The sequence below is a fragment of the Equus caballus genome, chromosome 10 (assembly GCF_041296265.1).
Source record: "Equus caballus isolate H_3958 breed thoroughbred chromosome 10, TB-T2T, whole genome shotgun sequence".
Classification (NCBI taxonomy): Eukaryota; Metazoa; Chordata; class Mammalia; order Perissodactyla; family Equidae; genus Equus; species Equus caballus.
Window position 1 is genome coordinate 54401186 of NC_091693.1, and position 19366 is coordinate 54420551.

At 34.3% G+C, this 19366-nt stretch overlaps 2 long non-coding RNA genes across 4 annotated transcripts in view; one reads left to right on the forward strand and one right to left on the reverse strand.

Annotated features, from left to right (window-relative positions):
• Positions 1 to 19366, reverse strand: part of LOC138915799 (uncharacterized) — a 175394-nt gene that overhangs the window by 76581 nt on the left and 79447 nt on the right. The window lies entirely within an intron of this gene.
• The window catches only part of LOC111775321 (uncharacterized), a 77467-nt gene continuing 61328 nt past the window's right edge, over positions 3228 to 19366 (forward strand). For both annotated transcript variants that reach the window (XR_011422090.1, XR_002810881.2), the window contains exon 1: positions 3228 to 3311. This is a non-coding gene — a long non-coding RNA (uncharacterized lncRNA). The remainder of the gene's footprint in view (positions 3312 to 19366) is intronic.

The following is a 19366-nucleotide window of genomic DNA, read 5'->3' on the forward strand; positions in this document are numbered from 1 at the left end:
TCTCTAATGTGTTTTTATCTAGTTCATTTATTTTTCATGACTTTTGCTGTATATAATTCAATGTTATGGCACTTGATGAGTAAAAGATCAGAACTATTACATATTTTGATGAATCATAGCTTGTGTCAATGCCAAAAAACCTCTTTCTTCCATTTATGCTCTATATTGAAATTTAGAAATTTTTTGGCTCAATTAAATATTGGCAAACTGGACTTATCTCATGCACACTTACATGACATATTTTTGCTCAAGCATTTATTTTAAATAATTTTAGGTCTTCATTTCATTTCTTTATGTGTAGCATTCAGATAGAATTTGCTTTTTTACCTAATCTTAGAATTTTTTCTGTTAATAGGAAATTAATATATTCACATTTGTTATGATTACCAATACTACTGTGTGTTGTTTCTACTAATTCAATTATTTTTCTATTTTCAATGCTTTTTAGTTGTCTGACTTTTTCTAGATTTAAATGTTTCCTTTGCTCTTTTTGGCTTTCTTTTTGTAAATTCTTGGGGTTTAGAAATCATATGTACTCATTAATCAATTAATCTTCTAAGAGTAAGCAGATTAAAAATGTATCTTTAGATCTAATTACATAATCTCGTCCCTCCTCCACCACCCAACATTTTCGCATACATTCAAGAGGGCAGAACGTAATCACCTTAAATATCATTCTGCTTATGATTAATAGCATCACTTTAAATGAACAGATGGCCAAATCTAGAATAATAAGAACAGAAGATTAGTTTGAAACAACTATAGGGAAATTTCGTTAACACAAAAGTTAATAAAATAACCTTATGCATATAAAAGAGGCATCATCATTTTAACATTAGAAATCCAAGGGATTATCTAGGCATACTTTGAAAAAAATACAGATATTCAGTACAGTTATAGACATTACTTTTGAAAAGAAGGAAACTATTCTACCAAATGACTCTTTAATCCAATAGAAGCTCAGTATAGCAGAAATACAATTTGTAAGTTCAAAAGAAGTATTACATCCTAATAAAACTCTGTATAGAGTCAATTTTTAAAATATGTTCATTTTAGAAAACAACAAGGGATACCATATTATTGTCTTCTGTGGGTGAGGTGGGAGACCCTTGTTTCCAGTAAGATCATAGGTAGTGTCAAGGGAGGCAGACATGGCACTACCACAATCAGCAAATTAAGAAATCTGATTACATGCCTCGACGTCTGCAATAGCCCAGTAAATACCCAACTTTCCTTCAAACTTTGCTGTATAAATTCCGTAAACTGCTGTGCTTTTACATTCCTTTAGCTTTCCTACCATGAATAAATGCAGTAACATTACACTGAAATTTAGATTAATTGAGCTCTTTTAGGCCAGGGATGCTCTGTCCTACACGTCTTTACAACCCAGTAGTTGGCACAACGCTTTGCAAAGAGTAAGTAATAGTTTATTAACTAACAATTAAACCCTAACTTTGGAATATAAAATTAAATTATAGATTTTATAATAGACTTTTTAATATCTCCTTTCATAGTTGAACTACGTAAAAAAAAATACAACCAATAATAAAAGAATTATATCTATTTGGGCAGAAGCAGAAAACTCAACCTAAAGTTTAATTCTCAAGAAAGGGTAACTTGCATCACTTTGATTTTCTCCGTAACTGTTACTACATACATTTATCCATGACAGTCGAACATTTACAAATTGCAATGTTCCATTCTGGGCTGAGTTCTTTTTAATTTTAAGAATTTCTGCTAGTACTTTACGGTGCCCCAACAGTACTAGACTCCTATTTCTCTTTGACTATTTAGACCAGTTGAATTGTAATAATGCATTTACACATCTGTCTTCCTCACTAGAACATAAGGGCAGGCACACATGTCCATGTTTGTACACATAATGCCTGTGATAGATTAAACACTAGTACACGTTGGCTGAATGAGTCTTCCTCATTGCCAATAAGGGAGAAACACTTAATTACAGGAAAACTTATCTAGCTTTAGGTGTAGGAGCAAATAACAGGCAGGAACATAAGCGTCAGTATCCCCTTGCTTTTCATTTTCACATTTTCCACTTTTTTCTTTATCGCTGTGATATTGGTATTCACATCTCATGGCCCCTAGCATAGCTGGTGAGGAAGTGCTATGATTATGTAAATTCTTACTTTAAAATTAATAGTAGAGTACATGTTGATGAATATTACTAGGTTACTACTTTTATTTTATTTTGAATAAATAAATATTTATATTTGAGTTGTTTACTTGGGTAAAAGAGAGAAATATTTATGGGAGCTTTTAGTTAAAAAGGATTTGCACCAAGTTTAACCTTAACTTAAATATTTCTTATCAAATTTTTCCATTGCCCTTGAGAACTCCAGTCTGTGTTTTCTTTAGACAATATTCTTGTGGCCTAATAGGGGCAAAGGGGAAAAGGGGCATTAAATGAAAGTTTCTCTGACTCTTTTTTTTCAATAATGTGTTGTGTAGGCCACTTTAAAACAACTCCCAAAGATGTTTCAACTAGACATTGATAATACTTACACAGTAATAACATTCAATTTTGGTAATTGAATCTTCCCTGAAGTAAAACCAAACCCCTGGGGAAACAATATATTTAGATGTCATACAACTGTAAGTGCCGTCATTGTTTAGGCTGGATAGACTTAGAAAGCAAATTCGAGACATTCCATAAGCTTCTTATTACGCTGCTTAGCAAAACCAAGGACAGAGACTATCCCAACACAAGTAGACCTTAGGACGAGAGCCTAAAGGTTTGCTTTCAATCAGGTCGTTTACAAAGTAAACCCAAGCAAAGTTTTCATGTACGTTTCACTCAAAGCCATTCACCCATTGCCACTAAATTTCTGTGACTTATGTACAAACCAAAAAACCAGAAGTCATAAATAAATTAAAGTCAATCTGAAATCTATCAGTTTAAAAATCAAATAGCCCCAGTTGGAAAATCAATTTTATTTTTCTACTTGGAAAGTATGGCCAATGTTTTCACAATAACGAGGATGACTAAAATGGGATGATCTTTACAGAAGGATTAACACTATTTCAAGAATTGCAACCCAGTTCATCCTGCATCCATGAGCCTGAGCAAGACCAGCCCTGAACAGAAGAGCCAACTTCCCACCAGCCTGCGGCGACATCATCCTGCCATCCTGGAGGACCCCGCCCATGTCTCCTAGGTACCAGGTATGTCACAGCTAGCTCTTAGTGTCCCTACCTTTGCAGAACAAGGAGGATGTGATGGGTTCAGTTTGAAACTGTGTAGCCTAAGCATGTGAAGGAAGCTGTACTCTTCCCCTGGGCATAAATGAAAGGTAAGAGAGGCCTCTCTGAGAACTAGCTCCTTAACTCAAACTCTCTATCTAACTTTTGATAAAGAGGTTAGACTCAAACTTTCAAACTGCATTTTAAGCACCACATTCTTCTATCACTCAGCCAATTGTGTGTTAATTCTTCATAGTTAAACCTTTAGATAACAAGATAAGCTCAAGGAGTGGTCTGAAGGACCTGTGCAATATGAAGAGAAAATAAAATGAGTAGTAGTTAAAATGAACAAAATTTAATGTTTTGTAATAACCAGAAACTTCTTGGAAAAATATAATTATTTGGTTACAAAGTATAAAAAATTTGAGTATATACCAGGACAATGCATGATCATTACAATAAGTCAGATATGTTAGTTTTAATAAAGAAGTTTGACACGGAACATGTGCTTTGTCCACCAATTGCACTCTGTGACTAGGTTAAAGATTCCGTTTCTGATTGCTGATCCTTTTAAGGAGTTTTGTGAATTAATCAAGAGGAAAATAGGTTCATCATCAGTAGAGTCTAGGGACTCAAATCTAGTGGAGTTTTGATATGCCCTGTCAGGATAAAATTAATTCTAGATTATTGCCCACCAAGATCTGCTTTCTACTAGATAAAGCTTTACTCTGGTTTCTTCTAAATAGAAAACATTTTTATAAATGAGCAATAATCTTTTATGAAGAGGAAATAAGCATGAATAATTTTGGATGATTCTATTCTGGGGAGAAGCTGGCCTGCAAGGAAATATTTTTACTTTGTTCTTGTGCACCTCATGCCCCTTAATTTGATGGATAATAGACAGAGGTCATAAAAGCAAGCCCCACCTATTCACACACTCAATCCAAAATGAAAAACTTTATAGCAACACCAAGAGGAACAGATTCAGATTATTATAAACAGCTCTGAACAATTGACTTTCCTCACAGACTACATTAAATAGAAGTGCATATTTCTTAAAAAGTTTGTCTGCATATTTCTAGGCATTAAATTAAATTTTCCCATTGCATTTGTCATTTCACTGCATTCGCTTTCCATTTGAGTTTTCATTGATTCTAGAATGCAAAAGAACCAGGCTTAAAATCCTGGGATTTCACCCTTAAATTTTTTTATTTTCAACTCTCTTAGGAAGATATTATATGTCCACTCTGTGTACAAAGTTCTGTGATTATAGATTTTCCTTTTATAATCCCACTTCTTTGAAACTTCTATTTCTGTATACAAAATTATGTAAATCTGTTAAGTCTACAACAGATATGACCCTTTAACATGCATTCCAGCCATCTTGTATCAACACCAGTTTAATATTCTAAATACAACTTATGATAATAATAGCCTAGATGACTAATTTACCCATGCCAAGCATTTACTAAGTATTCTACATGAATTATTCGTTTAATCCTTATGACAACCCTGTGAAATAGGCACTATTTAATCATCATTTTACAGATGAGGAAACTGAGGCACAGAGAGGTTAAATAACACAGTTAATAAGATAACTTGTTGAGCCAGGATTGGAATCCAGGCAGTGTAGCACTGGTCTAAGCTCGTAAGCATCCCATGATGCTGCTTATCATTACATATATATGAAAATCAAGCACCTTTAAAAAAGAGTTATTATTGAAAATAAAATGCAAATTGTTAAACTAATCTTTCAAAATGGGGATATTTTTCCTCCCATTTGTTTTGTGATCTGCTGATGCTAGGCTCTCGTGATGGCATAAGTGCTGCCTGTACAGAACTCTGGAAGCCAAATTCAGCCAAGACTTCAATCCTGGTTCCCCCACCTTTTGGCTGTGTGAATTAAGCAGATTATTTTTATATCTCTAAACCTCAATTTCCACATCTGTAAAATGAGAATGACAATCACTGAACTTCTTCTCGGGGCTGCTTTGAAGAGTTCATGAGACAAACCATTTGTCAATGTGGCCGGCAGGGTGTTAAATGGTTAGCCAATATCTTATGTTAATCATTGTAGCCACACTTTAGCAAACGAGTCAACTTTGAATTATGTGACTATTTGCTGGCTTACCTAGTAATGTTACTTTACCCTCATTACCATAATGAAATAAACAGTGGAGGACATTTTAAATTAAGAGAATGGAATTCCCACCCATCACTGTTAAAAATCAGTTTAAATTCCAGTATTTGTCATATTAATGGCTCCAACTTAACTGTCATAAACATATTAGTAATTATGGGTAGGAGTGGTAGGAGGTGATTGCAGCAGTGACCAGTACAAGGCAACACTGTTTGATGAGTTCTTCTCCTACATATTGCATAAGGACATTATAAAAGCAAATGCAATTATTATAAATGCATTTATAATACTGAAATGTTTTCTGAATAATGAATATAAATTTTATGCATAAATGTATCTTACACATTAAAAATCATGTCTATAAAGGGAATGCTTAAGCTTGCAGGTATTAAATAAAAGATAAATTTCTTATACAAATATTCCTCTAGTGAAAACAGGTCTTTAAATATGACCAGTTCTCATAGAGATTTTACCCATTTTCAGAGCTAATCCAAGAAAAAAATCATTGTGCAATCCTGATCTCACTTTTCTTTTTCTTTTATTAGATACTTTTGCTATCTATTCGTAATACAATTTTCTCTTATACATCCAATATCTTTGCTAAACACCAATTCCAGTCCTTTTCTAGACTCTCCTATATGCTTCAGTTTTCATTCTGTGCTCTCTTTAGTGCCATACTTAACTTTGATTCTAAAATAGAGTGGGTTACTTTCAGGAAATATTCTGTAGAAAGTCATGACATGACCACATTAAGTTTAATTAATTAGATTTTAATTAATTATAAAATAGTCCTTATTCAGGTAACATTTCGTTACAATTGCATCTTTTCAGGTATGCTCATCCTAGAATCAGGATCCTGACTTCTATATTGAGCAGACTCAGACTAGACATCATTCCATACATAGCAATACCTAGAAGGGTGCCCTAGTTTGAAATTTGATGAAGACAACAAAAACATTAATTGAAAATGATTGAACTCATATTATGCAGTAAGAATTATCTATACTTTATAATACAGTTAATTTAGACGTAGTTACGGTCAACAAAATACACATACTCCGTTAATGCTTCTTCACTCCCTAAGGCTGAAAGCCTTAACCTGAGGAGGTAGTGTAGTGTAGCTGAAATTCTTTAGCATATAGATTAAGAACAAAGGTTTAAAAGTAAAAAAGAAATAGAGGTTTGTCCTGTCTCTGCTAGGAATTGTCAGTGAGTTCCTTGGGTGTGTTACTTACCATCTCTAATTCTCAGTTTCCTAATTTATAAAGTGTGGACAAAATAAACCTCCTTATAGAAGCACAGTGAGCAATTGATCAGATGATAGAAGGATAGAAAATAGTAGAGGGTCTGGATTAATCAGCATTCAATACATTCCAAATATACTTGGAATCTTGCCTACACAGGTGTGATCTGAATTTGTCTTCTTTTGGGTTTTTGCTGATTTTCTTCTGACTCCTACAGATACCTATTAATATGATGTGGATATCCTTTCCTCCTGCCTTGTTAATTGCACTAGAATCCCAATCTCTATCTGAAATTGCTGGAAGTCTAGACTTTTAACTGATATCTAAGAGCTTTTCTTCTCCCTAAAATGCCCTGAAAAAATTTCTTGTTCCAGTTTTACTTATAAAGTAGGTTTGGAGTCTGTATTGTGAGGCCCTGAGGTCCTTCAAACTCCTGGTCAGGTCAGTCTCCAGCAGAAATCATGAGTGTGGGCCTGGCCCTCTGCAGTTTCTCCTGTGTGATGGTGACAGGAATGAGGAATGCTGTTTTCTCTTGCTTGGTTATTTTGTTTTTGTTTTATTCCACATTTTATTTCATGTGTATATGAATTTGAAAAAGTTTTCATAGATAAGCAAATCCATAATATTTCTTGTGAAACTTTACTAAGCCCTTTTTCTCTGCCTATAATCAATGACATGATTTTACCATTTTACAAAACCAGAAGTGTCTTTAACAAGGATAATGATAGAACTACATTTTTTTAAACTTACCAAGTTTTTCTGATACGATGGCCATTGAAATGTACTCATTTTATTCCATGTTCTTTTTCCTAAAACAGTCTAATGGACTCTACGTGAACACAAACTATTTTCTTCCTATTTAATTATTAACTGTGACAAAACCTCATTCTGTGTTTTTTCTTTTTTTTTGAGGAAGATCAGCCCTGAGCTAACGTCTGCCACCAATCCTCCTGTTTTTTGCTGAGGAAGAGTGGCCCTGAGCTAACGTCCATGGCTATCTTCCTCTACTTTATATGTGGGATGCCGGCCACAGCATGGCTTGACATGCGGTGCATAGGTCAGCATCTGGGATCCGAACTGGTGAACCCCAGGCTGCCAAAGTGGAACGCGTGAACTTAACTGCTGTGCCACCAGGCTGGCTCCTCATTCTGTGTTTGGTTTTTTTTTTTGAGGAAGATTATCCCTGAGCTAACTGCCACCAATCCCCCTCCTTTTGCTGAGGAAGAGCGGCCCTGAGCCAACATCCATGCCCATCTTCCTCTACTTTATACATGGGACGCCTACCACAGCATGATCTTTGCCAAGCGGTGCCACGTCCACACCGGGGATCTGAACCAGCAAACCCCAGGCCACTGAGAAGCGGAATGTGTCCACTTAACCGCTGCGCCACTGGGCTGGCCCCTCATTCTGTGTTTTTAATGGCATTTTAGCTACCATTCTAAAATTAGATTGAAAACTAACTTTGTTAAATTAAATGCAAAAATTTTATTGACAAATAACGATGTCCAATTAAAATAGGAAAAGAGGAAAGTAGATCTTATTAATCATAGTGTGAAGTTAAAATTCTCACTGAAAGTTTTGAAGAATGAGAGAAGAACACATAACCATTTAGTTAAAAACGTTAAAAGTATGGGGTCGGCCGGATGGCGCAGTGGTTAAGTGCTCATGTTCCACTTTGGTGGCCTGGGGTTGGCTGTTTCAGATGCTGGGTGTGGACATGGCACTTCTTGCCAAGCCATGCTGTGGTAGGCATCCCACATATAAAGTATAGGAAGGTGGGCGTGGATGTTAGCTCAGGGCCAGGCTTCCTCAGCAAAAAGAGGAGGATTGGCAGCAGATGTTAGCTCAGGGCTAATCTTCCTCAAAAAACAAAGCAAAACAAAACAAAAAAATTGAAAGTATAATGATTTTGTAACATGTTTGGTGGACATGTTGTTTATGAACAAAATATAAAAAGAGTAAATTTTATACAATATTCAAGTAATTACTTAAATTTCAGAATAATTTGCAAATCAAAATTTGTTTTTACATATGTTAAAAATATATACATTATGGGAATTTCTAATATTCATGGTAATAACTGATATATATTTATAATTTCAGCAAATGTCAATCATTCAATGCATTTTTTTAGGAAAAATTACATTAAAATGTTCTGTGACTTAAACATTGGTAAATATTTCTTATCAGCCTTGGGAGTCCTGACTAAGCACAAAATAAGAGAAAATTGAAGGGTTGCATCTTTATGCAATATTAACATAAAACTTTTTTTGAGAGAAAAATATAATTCAAAACTATTATATCAACTTCCCTACTTTAGTAAACACAACAGACTCTGGCCAAGTGGCATCATAATAAATATCAGTTTTTGTTCTGTGGTGCTGGTTATTGTTGTGTTGAACTTATGGCTGACTAAATACTAGCTCCCAGAGATAGACAGAGCTTACTTTCCTGAGAAAGTCTCTGATATCAAGTTTTTGTTTCCATTTACCTCTTTCTTATTGAACTAAAATGAAGAACGTTCAGCTCTGTGACCTCCTGGGCTCTGTCTTTTTCAAAAGTTAATTAGTGAATCAGAGGCTGAATCAGCCTTCTTCTAAGTAATTTTCTTGCTCTTCAGAAAGTTAACTTCTCCACTCTCATTATCAATGTCCTTTGCCTTGTCAGTGGCATTTAAAATATTATCCATTATTTCTGCATCACTAGCACAATGTCAATGGGAGGGGGTGAGACTCTTTCTGTGGACCTGAGCCCAAAGGCAGGGTTTATTAGAGTGGCAGGATCAGGGATGGCAAACAGTTCAACAAGGTGACAATCAGAAATCTGAGTTGAGTTATTAGGTGCTGATGGTAACAGAGACGGAGAGCTGTCAGTAGAGCTGCAGCAAGCAGTGAGCAACATCAGGATACAAGACATCAGAGCTAGGCTGCCAAATTGTGGTTAGGAAATAAACAATGAACAACTAGTAAATTTGTTAAGATTTAGGGAAAATGGAAGCTCATTGAAAGATCAAGATGAGGGTCAGAACCTCCGTTCAGGTTCACAGACTAGAACAAAGTAGGATCATGGGAACAGATTATTTGTTTGGTAAAATCTGTCTGAGATCTTTTTATTGAGCTTATCTGTGCTGGGGATTCTCCTTCCTTTGAGTTCCCCTGACAGAATCGTTTGCCTGACCCAGTCTCCTCACCCTTCTAAGGGATACACTCCTGTTTTGTGCCACATCACACTGCCTTTACTTCCAATAATATTTGTTACTAATTTACACCCTGAATATATAACAGTAACAAAATCTGGACCCTGATTCCCTTAGCGAAGGGAGAGGCATGAGACTGGAGAGCAAAACAGTGGTCTTTAACACTAAAATATTTTTAAGATGAAAAAGTGTGAGACAAATAGGAGAAAACATTACTGTTTTAATTTTTGTTGGGGGATACATAGGTGTTTGTTTTGTCTTTCTTAACAGGTTTCCTGAACCTTAAATTAAATGAGTGTGTGTGAGAAAGCGTGAGAGACACAAAAACAGAGAGAATGAAAGAGAAATGATAGCCCCTCTCTCCCCTGATATATCTTTTTTCTTAAATTAATCAAACATTATATTCTGTTTCTGATAATTTGATTTCAGTTTTCCATCTGTCCGGATTCTTGCCATCTGCCCACTATCGATTTTGGCTTCATCCTGCTACATTCTTTGAAGCTCACCTCAACCTAGTCCTGTGAATTATAGATAGGAAGTGACCAAGAACCAGAAAACACACAGACTATGTACCCAAGTACGAGAACCCTTAGGGAAGAAGGGACAGATGCAGAATTAGGCCAAGTGACAGTGACCTTGATCTTCTAGACTAAACTATCTGAGAGATGGTGGGTAAGGACATGATAAAGTGGCCATTGATTGCCTGGTATAATGATATTCTATTTGAGTAAGAGTGTGGTTGGATAAGAGTGAGGTTTATTTGGGGCAAATGCAGAAAGGAGATTTGGGGAGGAATTAGTGGCAGATGTTTCAAGTGATAATTAGGTTGAGACAGAATGAAAAAAAGAGATATGAGTGCAGATGATAGATAGATATAGATACGAATTTTTGTATGCACTGTTATCTAAATGAGCAAATAAATGACTCATGATAAATTTATATGAAAGCATTCTCAGCTAGACAAATCAAGTGAAAATTGAGCACAGCAAGGCAAATCATATTTTTAAGTGGGTGAATGTTATTAAATAAGGAAAATTTAACTCACTCTCTGCACTACCCTCCCCCCCAATAAGACACACACACAAATACACACACAACTTGGTGGGGAATATATTACGATATGGGCAGGGAAAGAAATTATGAAGTCTAAATATACTCTTCAGGTGGTTCTGGGTGTCTTCACCATTGAGAATGGCTGCTCTTAAGATTATTTGCATTTGTAAAACTCAAGAGTTTGTCTGACAGAATGCTGCATGTAAGAGTAGTAAAAATGAACTTATTCCCTTAAAAATTAGGAAGACAATTGATGAAAAAAATGCTAAATTAGAATATGGTAGGTATCATAAATAGACCAATCTCACTGGCATTGTAAAGCTATTCAGGGTCTAGATTATATTCAAAAATGAGTTCTCTGAAAAGGGCACAAAATTATAATGCAGCCTCATGGTTTATTCATTCTTTTTGATGGACTACAGTAGCTTTCTAATGTTGTGTCTGTATTTAAAGTGACAAAATTGTACTTGGGAAAAATCATGGCTTATTCAATTTCATTTGCTCATAGAAATATTTGAAAATTCCAATTAAGATTGGGACAGAGATGTGACAATTTCTAATCTCCTTCCTAAGACCAGTATTATAAAAGTGTTCCAAATGAGTCATACACAGAGTATGACTTTCATTGGCAATTTTCAATGCTTCAGAATTTAAAAGAAGACAAGATGCCATTTTTTGCGTTCTAAGTTTTGCACTTATGGAAAAATCAACATGATAATCCTTAATAATCTTATTTTCACAAATTTCAATCCTTGTGTTGTTATCTCCAATTGCACTCTAAGGTTTATGCCTTTTTCTCCCCCTAATTTCTCTTTACTCATGATTGGCAGATAGTTTTGAAATACAGGTGTAATAGATGCTATTTGTCTTCTGACTGCTAATCTCTTCTTTCGTGGTAGTATACTTCCCGGTTGTTAGCTGGAAATATGGCCGCCTTGAGAAAAATGTTATGATGTCTAATCCTTATTGCAGCTAGGTTAATTGTGAGAACCAAGTTTTTGCCTGTGAGTTGTGAAAACAAATGGCATATGTAACTTCTAGGAAACATCTCTAGAAGGAGTGAGTGTATCCAGTTCCTTCCCCTTCCCTCCTCCCTGCTAGTTGCAATGACAGACATGTCAACTGGTACTGAAAAGCCACTTAAAATCCAAGTTTTGAGTATGATGAAGAAAAAGGTAGATAATAATATTCATCTGATAATAATTCAGATCACACCGGTCCTGGAATGACTATGCGGGTCTCTACATGAGAGGGAAATAAATTTTAATCTTGATTAAACTAGAATTTCTTTTACTTGGAGTTACACTAATCCTAAACACGTGTTTCAGGTGCATTCTATGCTATAGCCAGTTCTAGCTACTATTTCTGTTTAGGGGTTCGACCATAAAATAAAGACAGTGGGTAAACACTTGGTGTTTAATCACTGCTGTGTTATAGGAAAAACTGAACATTTAGTTGCTCTACAGACACCAGGGTCCTTCATTTGATGAAATTTGATACCGCTGAAGTCCTTTTTCACTCCCTTCCCCACTGAAGACTTCTCAGTCTACTCTCACTACTTTTGTTTTCTATGGATGTTCCTCCACTTTCTGCCTCCTCTTGAATAAAGTTATTTAGCTTACATCAAATGTCAATGGTTTTCTTCCTGTCTCTTTATGTTTATTCTGTTTCTTTAGACTTTTCTTGGGCTTCCATCATATTTTTTGGGTTTTGTGGACAGTGTTGCTTTATAGTTAGAGGTTTTTGTTTTTGTTTTCGTTTGACAAAGGGACCAATCACATTTCAACATCTTCAATCTGTTTTTCCTAATTCACTCCCAGGTCTTTCAACAGTGACTGTGAGACTCCAACCCACACACTCTCTCACTCTCTCTCTTTCTCTCCTACGTTTATTTTTTTTCTTAGAAATTGAATATGTTGGACATCTGAAAGAAAGATAATTTGTATGTCTAAAACATTTTAAGAGGCTCTGAAAGGCATTGGGGTACTTTTTAAAAACACTCTTATTCTACTTTTTCAAATCCTAGTGATGCTGCTTCTCAAATTAAAAGTAGAAAATCTAATGATGATTTTTAATCATTACTTAATATTGGCTTATATGTTCTATAAAACAATTTGCTGATTACATACGACTGAATCACAGGCCAATCAGATGAAAACGTGTAAGTAAAAGTAGGTTATTGCAGCAGAGTCTCAAAGATTTTTAAATAGTTGAGGGTGGTTCAGAAAAAAACAGTTACAAAATACACAGTTCTATGACTATGTATCTGAGTGACATTTTAAAAAGAAAAATTAAAGTAGTTTTGAATGTACTCTAAAGAGGAATGAGGATCTAGGAGAGATAAGAACATCAGTAAAATGACCAATTCTTTGAAATTCAACTTGTTCCATAGCCTATTTGTGGAACAAGCCTGAAATAAAATACAGTATCCTAAGAATGCCAGTGATCAACCCACAATCAAAACAGGAGGAATACTGCCGCCAGCCATGGTCTTAACACACGATGCTGTTTTCTTATTTCATGTATTTTTCCTGACAATTCTTCTACGTTATTTCTCATGAGAAAAATTGAGTTAAGTCATCCCCAGAAAAGTGAGTCATAGTATCTAAACACACAGGAGTATCATTCCATGGATGAATAAATGAGAGCAGTTCTGTTTCAAACATGCCAGATGCTATACATTTTCTGGAAAGGATCAGGATTTCAGGTCTTAAGTGAGACTTCCAGCTAAGCTGAACATCTGTTCATAATATATTGTGCACTTGCTCGTAAGCCTAAGAATGCTAAGGCAATTAGAACATCTTGATTGTGTTTTCCAATAGTATACAGACAAAAGGAGATGTCAAATCGGAGCATGGAACAGGCAAGAAATGAACACTCAGCCACCGTCCAAATAAGTACCACTTTGTTTCCCCTCTACTTTCCTTTATCAATGTTAGAAATTTTCACAAAAATATAATTGACCCATTACTTCAAGAAAATTATGTGACTTCATCCCTGAAATGAATGAATAGCTAATGATGATGATATATAGACAAAAAGTAATTTTCACATATGCAAAAGCATATCTACCCCTTTAAGTATATTAATTTTTTGTCTGAATTGTTTCTCTATACCATTGAAATCGTGAAGTAATGAATACAATTAGTGTAACCTCATAGGACATATGGAATTGATTGCTTTGTGAAATTGACCTTCTATTTAAATATTTCCCTTCATCCATTAGTTTATATCTGGTCATTTACCAAATTCTTTCTGACTTTTCCCTAACCAATGACCTTGTATCTGAAAATATTTCATTAAAAATTCATGTATTCTATGAGAATCTCCAAACAGGCACTGTAATGAGCTTGAAAAGCAATCAAGTCAATGTACATTATTTGCAAATTGAAAAAAAAGTAAATTTTTGACTACTGAAACATAGCCCCCTTATTAAACCCTCTAATTTACTGGTGATACAGATTCAGAAGAGTAAGAATGCAATTCTTCCCTTAGGCAGTACCTGATTAAGCAAATTTGATTCAATTAATTGAATCTATATGTGAGGAAAATCCCTAAAAACCTCAATATCTTGAAAAGTTTATAACATGGTTTCATTTTGTAAAGAAAAGATGGTTAACGTTATAGGTACAAGAAAGATGACAAGAGCATTTTTTCCAAGTACCGTAATCAAACTTCAGTCAGATTGTTTTATTTTCCATATTATCTTTGAAAATGTGTTTCATATATTCATTTTGAGTTTAATTCAGACAAAGAACATGATACTTTGCTAAAACTAAGTGTTAGAAATGAGTTTTCAAGATTTTTAAAAAATAATGATGATCGCATACATAGGGATCAAAATCAATATAAAGCACAAGTGAGAAATAAGTTCGCCAAAAACATGTTGTACTTTAGCTTCTCAGACAGAAAACAGAGAAGTCTTTCAATAGTTCTGACCATATTCAATGCGTGAAACATTTGTCATAACTTTTATATAATTGTAATATTCAATTGCCCAAGGGAAAAAATGATTTGTTTGGTGAAATTCAGTTCTGCATCTCAGCATTCAGCAGAGTTTAGTAGATTATTCCAACCCATGGATGATGTGAAAACAAACAAAAAGATATCTTATAGTAAAAAGAATCATGTTATGGGGCATCTTATTTAAACTGATGAGTCTCATGAAGTAAATTTAAGAAAACATCGCAGCTGTACCAAATCACATGAGTTAGTAAAATATGTGTAGTTTGCATACATTTCCCCAAATGGCCCAATTCAGAGAAGACTATCTCAGTAATTAGCAGTAACCAAGAGGGAAAAGTCCAAAATGAATTACTGAGGCTACTGTAATATCTTCAGCAGGGTGTTTTGTAATAAGATTAGTATATTCTAAACCCAAAGTACTGTTGATAAGATACCTAACATATGATCCAGTCTAGTTCTGTAGCTAGGATATATATATTTATAATGCAAATTCAATTTTGTTATTTTTCAAAGCTAACCTAGTCTTTTCCTGTCATTCTTATTTATTCCTAATAGATTAATTATCGATAGCTTTACTTGAAAAGCAAACTTCAAAACTCCCAAAACCTGGAAATTTTAAGTAGATAGCAATAAGTGTAGTTCTGCATTTTTTTAATTCAGTTTTACTTTTTTTCTTTAGGGCTTCTTTATTACACTTCCTTCAGTGAATATTTAGTTTTATATTGTATAAAAAGGAAAGCTTGATTCACTTATTCTCTGAGTGTATATTTTTAGAATGTAGATTTAACTTTGAAAAGAAGTAATGTTCAGGTAATTGTTAGTACTGAGGTGATTGTAAGAGAATTTAGCTCCTATGAATGAACTCATGTCTCTTTCCCTGAATAATTCATATAAGAGAGTACAGAGAAAATTACAGATAATTCCTTTGACCTATGCCTATGTTGAGTATAGAAGAAGAATGGGAAAGAAGCCAGAATGTTGGAAACAGAGAATTGTCCCAATTACAAAACAAAAAATGTCTCACAAGAAATCACTGGTGTCAGATGTCTTTTGCCTTTTAACGGGTTTATTAGATTGTGAGAAGCCATTCATAAGCACTTCCAGATTTTTTTGCAAAATATTTTTCAAAACCACTCATAATAAACTTGTGAAAAAAAAAATAGAGAAAGAGAGTTAGAAGAAAATAGTCTTAAGTAGATTAATAATTGGTTGAAAATCCAGGCTTATGAATGCATCAATGTCATTTTGGACAGAAATCTTAACACTGTACTTTTCAAAATTTTTACCAAGGACTTGACTGATGCTGGTAGCATCCTTAAATAGGTTCAGGTTTAGCATAAAGCTTGAGGGATAGCTGATATCCAGATAGCATAACTGTATTCAAAGAACCATTTTTATAAGTTGAATTGATTGGCCATATCTAACAAGAAGAACTTTGGTAAAGATAAATGTGAATTCCTACTTAGGTTTCAAAATCCACTAAAAAGCTGGAGGAAAATGAAAGTATAGTTCTAACTCTGTGAAGCCTTCAGACAGAGGATGTAAAGCTTTGGATGGAAGAATGAAGTAAATTACTTCTAAGATTTCTTCCTCCTCTGAAGTTAAATAATTATATTATATATTTATTATATCATATGAATTTGAGGATTGTTTTGAAAATATGAGTAAATCTCTTTATATCTCTCTGAGCATCTGGGCAGATAAAAATCCGTTTGTCCAGAATGGTCATGATATAACTAAGCTCAGGTAAAAAAAAAAAGTTTTTCAAATTATCCTGAAACTAGAACACTTCATCTAATACAAGTAGTCAGTTCATTTTAATGTTGTAGAAAGAATGTGTCTGCTTTTACTTTTGTAGGAACTGGTTCCACTTCAGATATTATTATAGGAGATGTATTGTGCTCCTTTTACTTAAATAGACAGAATAATTGGAATAATAATTTCCAATGCATATCAAATATAATGGTATAGTCATAATTCTGGTACTAGAGAACATTTTCAAGTATTTAAAAACATCTAATTTTTAATAAAGCAAGTTTCATGTTGGCAATAAGGTCAGTTGGAAATGGATTTATTACAAATGATATTTTTCAAATAAAATTGATGCTTACCTTTGGTTTGAAAAATCAAAAGAATCAGGACATGGTAATCATATTGTTCTTACAAGAACATTCCTCCCACTGAGGTACTAAGTTTAAAGTTCTTAAATAACCCAATTAAGGACCTTTAAGAGAGTGAGGGAGAAAGAAAAAAAAAACCTGGCCAAATGATGACTAATTAGAATGACAGGCGTTCTTCTCACTCATGGGGGAGTCACAGTACCTAAGCAGTAAAAATAGTGTCTCATTAGTCTTTTACACATTATTCCCAGGTTTCCATGAAATTGATATTTAATCACTTTCCCAGTGTACGGCAGGCACTTATTACACTGGGAAGACATGGGGAGTGAAAAGTTTATAAAATTTCTGTCAATCTCTTCTCAATTTGAAGAATGATTCATTATAATGGGCCACCAGTGGCAGAGGGACGCTGAATGGGAGCCTGTAATTAACTTCACTTCCTGCTTTATTGATGGCATTTGCTGGGTTCTGAGATTAGATGGTGTATCTAGGGGATGTACCCTATGGATCATGCTGTACGATATTCTAAACTACATCTAAATCATAGCTACAGAAATATTAGTCACAATTCTAGATATTGGTTTTCTGGAATTTGGGGCTATTTTAAAGTATTTGGAGATTAAGTTTGCTACTCAGAATACAGCATGGAGATAGAATTTGTGTCTATGGGAAGAAAATGCATATCTAAATTTGGGGGCAATGATGTAAAGAACAAATATTGACCTTAACATGATATAACACGACGATTTCCTTTTGAAAATTGTCAAAGCGTTTAATCTCTGATTTGTTCTTCTGACATAAGGCTATTCTTTTAGAAGTGTTCAATACTATTTTACTCTTGTTAGGTGCTTAAAGTAAAAGTTTTGAGAGCTATTTCATTTTGTCATTAAGTCCAAAATTTAGCTTTCTTGTGCACACATAAAACCATAAGAAAAATTCATCTAGCAACCACCCTTTCTTCCCCCCCAAAAAAACAAAGAATATTTTTCCACATTTAACCAAAGTAAATAGAAGAGAGTGAACACCTTAAGTTCTTTCATCCCATTACTCATTTAAACAACAACCCTTATTTCCCAGACACAGCACGACAAATCTTGTGGTGGGTCACTGTAAGATAGTAGGATGGTCATTCTTTGTTTTTAGTTTCTATTAATAAAACATTCTCTATATTTTGTATTTTCAAGAGAGAAACATAATCACAGCGTATTTGCCATACTTTATATTGTTAAGCTCATCTGTTTCCAGTTTTCCATTCCCAGTCCACTCTAGGGAACACAGATTGCTTCATTGGGATAGAAGGTTGGCAGGGAACCCAGTGGCATTTACTGCTAAACTAGTACAGGTCTTTGTCCTTACAAAGATCGTACTCTAATGAGAGTAAGGACGTGAAAAATATTATAAAACAATGCCATAAGTACTTTTCTAGCACAAACTACAACTTCTCTAGCAAGTGTTAGGAAGAGCATCCAGAGCATCTGAGGCTCAGAAATGAGCGGTCTCAATAAATATTTCAAAGTAACTCAAGAATCTTCAAACTGTTAAGTTAGTATGGTCTAGGAGAATGCATTATTCTGAAAATCAGGCAACAGGTTCTCCTATAGTTACACTAAGTAAAATTGGGGAAATATGACACTAAAATTTACTTTAACCAAGTGGAAAATAGAAATAGATTTTTTGCCTTGATTGAAAAATAAGAATTTATAAAAAGTCCTTCTGAAAATTGCATTATTACTTAAAATCCCTGTGCAAAAAAATACTTTTGAATTAGTGCTCTTATACAGTTCAAAATTTAAAATAAAATATGTGATATTCAGCATAACTATTCCAACATCTCTGGCAGAATCACAGCATTATCAAAATCTTCTTTATACCATCCGGTAACCTTTACAGATCATATGCAGAAAGCAAGACCTAAATTTCACAATGTGCATTCCGGTTTTCTATTAAGTGAGAACCCTCTAAAGACCACAAAGGGGCCAAATTATCTAAAATATTAAAGGCTTATTATATTTCTACTAAATTATCAATTTTGTAAAACAATTAAACAGGGAAAGCCAATTAGTGTAAAAGTGGTCTTTAGAGTATAATCATTAGTTAGAAGCTCGTTTGATAAGGTTAGGTCCAAATCTAATAAGTTAAACCCCCAGCAGAACCGTAATAGAGCCTTAGTGGCAGTTTTTAAGAGTATCAGTCTCTAAATAGAAACCACGAGAAATTAAGGAAATTGAAAAAGAAGTTATTTTTGCCACAATCAACAAAATCTCTGTAGAGCTATGTCAAGTAAGAATCAGAGTAGTTTCTTAATTATGATCACTAGAAATTTATTTGTACTATGAATCAAAATTATCATTAGTTCCAGTTTCTTCTAATAGAGTACGAAGGGCTACAGGTTAAAGAATTAGGAACAGAAAAGGCAAAATATAAAAATCCAAATGCTTTGTAACTT